Raw genomic sequence first — 6,725 nt, forward strand, 5'->3', positions numbered from 1 at the left:
AAAGTGAAAATTTGTAGCTCAGGACTGCTTTTAAGAACACTCTGTTCAATTCTGCCACAAGTGACCCGCTGTGCATGTACATAGTTCCTCAGCACCTGCAGCCCACAGGTGCCACTGGGGAAGTGGGGGAGGCCAGGCCCATTGAGGCTGGGGCTGGGGGACCTGGGGGCTGTGCCTCAGCTCCCTCTCCACCCTCACCCCTCTGCCAGCCTCCTACAGGCCTCTGTGGGTCTCCTCCTACAGCCAGCTACGCAGGCTGTAGCCGGGATTAAGAGCTTCCTCACGGCTTGCTGAACTCATGCTTGAGAATGACTGACTTTTGAAAGTCAGTCATTCTCCCTCCCCTGTTTAATTTGCTTTGAACTTTCAAGGAAAATAAGAAGGAAGGGCACCTCCTATATTCTGTAAAAGTCTCTATTTCCATGTTTGGTATTTGGAGCCCAGTGAAGCCCTTTGAGGCTGCAGGTCCTCTCCCCCAGCCCATTACTGGACAACGTAATCCGCAGTTCGGTGGGAAGCACGAAGTGTCGGGTCCACTTCTGTGTGCGTTGTACCCACGAATGCCGCACACAGGTAGATGGACAAGTACCAACTTTTCCGGAGAAAGGTCAGCTCATTGGCACTTGTGTCTATTGAGTGAATCATCAGCTCTATCAGAACGGAGTAGAGCAGAGGTTGCAAGTGTGTGACCTGGTGGCCTGGACGTGACTGTCTGACTCCCACAGTGTTTAACGAGGCATTCATTCATTCAGCACGTATTATCGAGAACCTACTGCGTGCCAGGCATTGTGCCTAGAGTTCGACGCCAGGCAAACACAAAAGCCACAAAGCTAGAGGGTGGGAAGCAGAGAATGAACAGAACAGGTTGTGAGAAGGTGATCCGAACTTGCTCTCGAGGAAGGGAGTGTGTTGGGGAGGGCCTTGCTGACGAGGCTTGGAAAAATTCCTTCTCTGATGTAAAACCTTACAGAAGTTGCTACTCACCCAACTCCTGAGAGCTTATTGGGAAGCAGTGATCACCAGTTTCTGGTGTTTCTGTTTATTGGGAGACTGCCTTTCCCTGGCACTGGCTGTGACCAATTATTGTTTTAGAGAGAGTATGACAACGGCCTGACCATCACCTGAGGGTCGCCTGACATTCCTGGTGAGGTGGAGGGAGCCCTCTCCTGCCACGCTCAAACCTGACTAGCCACCTCTTGCAACTCTCCAGCATACCTCACGTGGCCACAAAAGCTGCCCTCAGCAAGCCTCTAATCCAGAGCTCATTCCAAGCGTTGGGGACAATTTCTTACTGCCCCCGGGCGGTGTCCTACAGAATCCACAGTGAGAGGATCCCGGCAGGGCTGCCATGGAGGTGAGCTGCAGTGATGAGACAATAGCGAGTGGGCCCGATGTGTAGCCAGCCTGAAAAACAAGCGCCTTCGGTCCACACGACGGAGAAACAATTTCTCCCCTAATTGGAAAATTAGTACACACAGCAAAACAACCAGCCAAGCTGACAAAAAAATAAGAGTTATTATGTCCTAAGTGCCTCCAAGGTAGCACAAACATAGTAGCATGGCGGCCTCATTCCCGCTGGCTCTGAGGGGCAAAGAAGTTGTAGCTCATTTCCTTTTTTTTTCATTAACAATTTCTATTTGTATTTAAAAAATGTTTGATTGTTGTGAACAGAATCAAAACATATAACGTAAAATTTGCCAACATTAAGTGCATTCACACTGTTGAGCAGCCGTCATCACCATCCGTCTCCAGAACGCTTTCATCTCTCCAGCCTGAAGCTCTGCCCCATTAAACACCCCTCTTGCCAGCCCCTGGCAACCACCATTCCGCTTTCTGTTCTACGAATTTGACCCCTCCGGATACTTCATGAATGGGAATCATGTAGTCTCTGTCCTTTTGTCCTGGCTGATTTCACTTAGTATCATGTCTTCAAGGCTCACCAATGTGGCATGTGTCAGAATTTCCTTCCTTTTTAAGGCTGAATCATATTTATTGTATGGACAGATCACATTTTGTTTCTCCACTCATCTGCGGATGGACTTTGGGTTGCATCCACCTTTTTACTATTATGAATAGCCCTTCAGTAACTGTGAGTGACGCTGCCTGTTTTCATTCACAGATCTGGTCTCCTTTATGAGCCTGGCCCACTGGGAGTGTGTGAGGACAAACTAGGAGTCACTGACATCCCCAATGTGAAGGGAGCCAAGGGGAGTCTGGGGCCCCTCCCCCTTGGCCTGATCTTGGAATAACATCAGTTTGATTCTGACATCGTGAAATATTCTTACTCCTTACAGTGACTGGGGTGTCATCTCCCTTTCACCAAGGGGGACCTGACAGCCCAAGAGGGAAACTGTCTAGAAGTCACTCAGCTAGTATGTGACAGACCTGGGTCGAAAGCTTACTGGTTCCAAAGCGTGGGACTCCCTTAATATTCATGACACGACACTGTTTTTGTAATTTTATGGGGTTTAATGGTGATTTTTATGATTGGATAGGTCTTCACATCTGAGAATGCAGTGAGCACATTCATTACCATCCTCCTTTCAGGCAACCCTGTGACATGATTTTTAGTTCCATTAGGTGGCAGTGACTGAGACTGACAAACAGGTGCCCTAGGTTCTGCCCTGGTGCTACCTCTAGCACTCACAGATGTGTCGTCTGTTGTGCCCACTAGGAAAAGTGGGCACAGACTTTCTTTGGGGGAAATGAAAGAAAGCATTCTTTTTTTATTCTTTTTCCTAGCAAACACATTAACCTCTGGAAGCAGACACCCAGGTGAGTGTGGGGCCTTCCAGGGTGGACCCCAGGGAGGCAGCCACCCCTCCAAGCCCAGGGACCTGCATGGCTTTTTGTGATGAAACTGCTTTCCAAGTCTAAAGCAATTTATTTTGAAAAATCCATAGAAACTGCCTTTGGGAGAGAGTTTTGTTTTTATTTTTATTTATTTATTTATTTATTTATTTATTTATTTATTTTTGAGGTGGAGTCTTGCTCTGTCACAGGGGCTGGAGTGCAGTGGCACGATCTCAGTTCACTGCAACCTCTTCCTCCCGGTTTCAAGTGATTCTCCTGCCTCAGCCTCCCGAGTAGCTGGGACTACAGGCGCGCACCACCTCGCCCAGCTAAGTTTTGTATTTTTAGTAGAGACAGGGTTTCAACATTTTGGCCAGGATGGTTTCGATCTCTTGACCTTGTGATCCACCCACCTTGGCCTCCCAAAATGTTGGGATTACAGGTGTGAGCCACTGCACCCGGCCTTTTATTTTTTTTTTATTTTGAGACAGGGTATCACTTTGTCACCCAGGCTGGAGTGCAGTGACATGAACATGGCTCACTGCAGCCTCGGCCTCCAGGGCTCAAATCAATCCTCCCGCCTCAGCCCCCAAGTAGCTGGGACTACAGGCATGCCCCATCACGCCCAGCTAATTTTGGTATTTTTTGTAGAGAGAGAGTTTCGCCATGTTGCCCAGGCTGGTCTTGAACTCCTGAGCTCAAGCAATCTGCCTACCTCAGCCTCCCAAAGTGCTGGAATTATAGGTGTGAGTCACCGCACCCGGCCTAGATTTTTTTTTTTTTTTTTAAAGAACTATAAACCTTTTTGTTTTTCTCACTAGAAATGTGATGAAAACTCATGAAATGGTTCAAAGAAGATTCCACATCAGGGCCAATAACAGTGTTCTGGGGTGAGTTCAAGGCTTGTCAAACCGACACAGGACCAAGCGCCAGGATGAGGACAGTTGTGGGTGACTGTACCCAGGCCACTTGCCTCCTTCTGCACCTCCCTTCCCTCCTCCCATACCTGCCCTTCCAACCCCACCACTCCCACAACCCTCATCCCAAAGGCCTGCTTCTTTTCCCTGAGGAATTTCAGCATGAATAGTGACAAGAGAAAGGGTGGGCAGTTGTGACATAAACAGAGGACAAAGAGGGCAGCTCTGGGGAGGAAGCCATTTCTGTCTCTTCCTCTAGGCATGTTCAGATCTGCCAAGCGGTGTGCGTAGGCATCGCACCATTTTCCATATGTATTTTAGTTCAGTTTGAAATGCGATTCTTACGGGCTTCTTGAATCTATATATTTTAAAATTCTAATTGTGGTAAAATACACATAACAGGGAATTGACCATTTTAACCATTTTCAGGTGTACAGTTCTGGGTCATTGAACACATTCACAGTGTTGTGCAACCATCACCACCATCCTTTTCCGGAAGTTTTCCATCTTCCCAAACTGAAACTGTCCCCAGGAAGCAACTCTCCATTCCCCTCCCCACAGCCCCTAGTGGCCTCCATTCTAGTTTCTGTCTTCATGAGTGTGACCACTGTAAGGTATCTTGTACAGGTGGAATTGTGTCGTGTTTGTTCTTTGGTGTCTGGCTTATTTCACCCAGCATGAAATCCTCAAGTTTCATCCATGTTGTAGCACGTGTCAGAATTTCCTCCCTTTTTAAAGCTGTATAATATTCTTTTTTTTTTTTTTTTTTTAGGGGGACGGTCTTGCTCTGTCACCCAGGCTGGAGTGCAGTGGCATAATCACAGCTCACTACAATCTTGAATTCCTGGGCTCAAGCAGTGCTCCTGCCTCAGCCTTCCGAGCAGCTGGGACCACATGTGAGTGCCATTATGCCCGACTAATTTTTATTTATTTATTTATTTATTTTTAATTTTTTTATTTTTTTGAGATGGAGTTTCACTCTTGTTGCCCAGGCTGGAGTGCAGTGGCACGATCTCGGCTCACTGCAACCTCTGCCTTCTTGGTTCAAGCAATTCTCCTGCCTCAGTCTCTCAAGTAGCTGGGATTACAGGCGCCTACCATCATGTCTGGCTAATTTTTTGTATTTTTAGTAGAGACGGGGTTTCATCATGTTGGTCAGGCTGGCCTCAAACTCCTGACCTCAGGTGATCCACCCACCTCGGCCTCCCAAAGTGCTGGGATTACAGGCATGAGCCACTGGGCCCAGCCCTTATTTATTTTTTTTGAGACAGAGTTTTGCTCTTGTCGCCCAGGCTGGATGCAGTGGTACTATCTTGGCTCACTGCAACCTCTGCTTCCCGGGTTCAAGCGATTCTCCTGCCTCAGCCTCCAGAGTAGCTGGGATTACAGGCATGCACCACCACGCCCAGCTAATTTTTGTATTTTTAGTAGAAACGGGGTTTCACCATGTTGACCAGGCTGGTCTTGAACTCTTGATCTCAGGAGATCCACCTGCCTCAGTCTCCCAAAGTGCTGGGATGACATAAGCCACTACGCCTGGCCTGCCCAGCTAATTTTAATTAAAAATTTTTTTTTTTTTTTGTAGAGAGGGGCGTCTCACTATGTTGTCCAGATTGATCTCGAACTCCAGGCCTCAAGCAATGCTCCTTCCTCAGCCTCCCAAAGCGTTGAGATTATAGGCATGAGCCAATTGGCCTAAAACTGTTTTGTTTTGAAATAAAGGTAAACCATAAAAATGGGTAGGCAGGTGAAAATTTTGGTCAGCCTGAGGATTATTTTTATTTACCCTGAGTCTTGCGTTTATTAAGCATCACTATGGGTTAAGGGCTAGGCAAAGCATTTTAAGTACATTCTTTACTCCTTGCAACTTTATTTCAATTTTTCAGACAAGAAAACTCATCTGTAAAGTCAAAGACGTCAGATAACTTTCCCAAAGTCAGCTGTGGGAGGAGACAGGTGCAAGATTCAGCCCCTTGTCCGTGACCACAGCGGCTCACCTGGACTCGGGCGTGGAACTGTCCCCCGTACAGGACCGTTGCGAGTTCCTGGTGAGGACACTCCCTTCCAATGGACAGGACCGCGCAGACGACAAAGCCCACGGAAAGCGTCTGTTTCCGCGCTCGGCCAGCCTGGGTTCTGCGGCTCAGCAGCAGGCGCTGTGGTTCCCCGCGTCCCTCCCGCGCTCCCGCGGCGCTGTGCGGAGCGCACTTGGCACTTGTTCCCGGGCGTGCCAGCGCCCTGCGCGGCGGCCCAGCCGGCCCAGGCTCAGACTCGGGTCTGCCCGTTTCCTCGCCACCCTCCCCCGAGGGAAACGGTCCTGATCCGTGTGTCCATGCTTTTGTTTTTAAAGACAGGGTCTTGCTGTGTGGTCCAGGCTGGAGTGCAGGGGCGCCATCACGGCTCACGGCAGCCTGGAACTCCCAGGCTCAGCCATCCTCCCACTCAGCCTCCCCACTAGCTGGGATTGCAGGCGTGGGCCACCGCGCCCGGCCTGCTTTTTTGTTGTTGTTGTTGCTGTTTTGAAGAGACGAGGTGTCCCTGTGTTGCCCAGGTTGCACTCGTGCCTTCTTACCACGGCCCCTCTCCTCTCGTCGGTGCCACTGGCGCTCTGTCCCCAGGGTCCGGGCCGCCCTGGCCCGCAGTGAGCAAGGGAGCCACAGGCTGCGGCCTGGGCCTGTTTAACATTTCCCTCCACAGGCCGCGACTGTCTTCCCCAAAGTGTCCATCACGACAGGTGTTTGCACTTGTCTGCAATATGGGAAACTCCCACCAATTTGTGCTTGGAGGAGCTGAGTTTTGAGTTCTGGGTGTGGAGCTCTGAAAGCTTTCCGAGCCCCCAGGCCGGCGGCTTGGTGTTATACTGTGTCCCTGGGAATCATCTCACACCTGGGTTCAGAAAGCAGGAAGGCTGCAGGTGGGAAATGCGCTCCTTCTCAAGCACTGAAAATCAGACGCGTTCCAGTGCTGCCAACGGTGTCACAGAGGTAGGCAGAGGGGGCCCCTGACATAGAATTC

Source organism: Macaca nemestrina, chromosome 16 (assembly GCF_043159975.1).
Source record: "Macaca nemestrina isolate mMacNem1 chromosome 16, mMacNem.hap1, whole genome shotgun sequence".
NCBI lineage: Eukaryota > Metazoa > Chordata > Mammalia > Primates > Cercopithecidae > Macaca > Macaca nemestrina.